At 34.4% G+C, this 1277-nt stretch overlaps 1 pseudogene; it reads right to left on the bottom strand.

Annotated features, from left to right (window-relative positions):
* Nucleotides 1–609: 609 nt before the first annotated feature.
* LOC113923236 lies at nucleotides 610–722 on the bottom strand (annotated as a pseudogene).
* Nucleotides 723–1277: the final 555 nt, after the last annotated feature.

Here is a 1277-nt window from a genome sequence, read left to right as displayed (position 1 = left end):
TCTCTCACGGTTCATCTCCCCCTCGATTTCCCCCCCTTCATTCTTCCCTTCCTGTTATCTTCTTCTTCTTTTTTTTTTTTGCTTTAATCATGATTCCCATTTTTATTATCCATTCATGATTCCTTTATCAATCAGCAAGTTCTTTTATGCAGCCGTCATAGCTTTAATTTATGGTCTAGTTTCTTTTTTTTCTTTTTTCTTAAATTGTTGAGCTCACCTCCTAACCTGTCAGCTTCTTTAGGGTAGGGACTTTCTTATTTCTCTTTAAGTACTTAGAAGCTAAATACTGTGTTTAAATGTAAGTTGGTACTCCATAAATGTGTGTGGTTTTTTTTTTAAAGATTTTATTTATTTATTTGTGAGAGAGAGAGAGAGAGAGAACATGAGTCGGGGGAGGAGGGGCAGAAGGAGAGGGAGAAGCAGACTCCCCACTGAGCAGGGAGCCTGACATGAGGCTCGATCCCAGGGTCTTGGGATCATGACCTGAGCTGAAGGCAGATGCTTAACCGACTGAGCCACCCAGGTGCCCCTATAAATGTGTTTCATAAATAACTTAAAAGATGAAGAGAGCATAGACATACCAGAATTATTTTTTTTTAATTTAAAAAAAAAAATTTTTTTAATGGAATGCTTCACAAACCTGTATGTCATCCTTGCACGTGGCAATGCTAATTTTCTCTGTATTGTTCCAGTTTTAGTATGTGTGTTGCTGAAGCAAGCACAAAATACCAGAATTTAGAATGGAATCGAAACTAGGTGACTCATTTTTGTATACACAAATATTTTCCATAATTATATTTCATATTAACTTTCCTTAGACCTTTACTGTTTCTTTACTGTAGTTCTACCAATTACTCATATTCTAGGCTTGTAGAGAGTAGAACTCATATTTTCTTTTCCTATTTAACTGAGCCATTTGTTTCTCCCTGGGGTAGTTTTATTTAATTGGAAAACTAAACATTCCTTGTTAATTAATAGATGTTACCTACAGGGTATTATTTCATAGCAGAAGAAGAGTTTACTAAGACATAATACATAGTATAATATAAAACTTGACTACAAATCAAATGAGTAAACAAATTGAGGCATCTAAAAGCTTTGGGCGGTCTTATATACTTTGCAAAAACAAATGCCTTCAAGATGAGCAGTCTATGAATTTGACATTTAGATCCAGCTCCTGGAGTGAAAATAGATTATCAAAAATATGTTTTTATTTATTTATTGTTAATAGTATGATTGGAGTATCATTGATATACAATGAACTGCATCTGGGTACA

Source organism: Zalophus californianus, chromosome 9, assembly GCF_009762305.2.
Source record: "Zalophus californianus isolate mZalCal1 chromosome 9, mZalCal1.pri.v2, whole genome shotgun sequence".
NCBI classification, from domain to species: domain Eukaryota; kingdom Metazoa; phylum Chordata; class Mammalia; order Carnivora; family Otariidae; genus Zalophus; species Zalophus californianus.
Note: the sequence above shows the minus strand (reverse complement) of the source record. Positions and strands in the feature narration are given on the sequence as shown.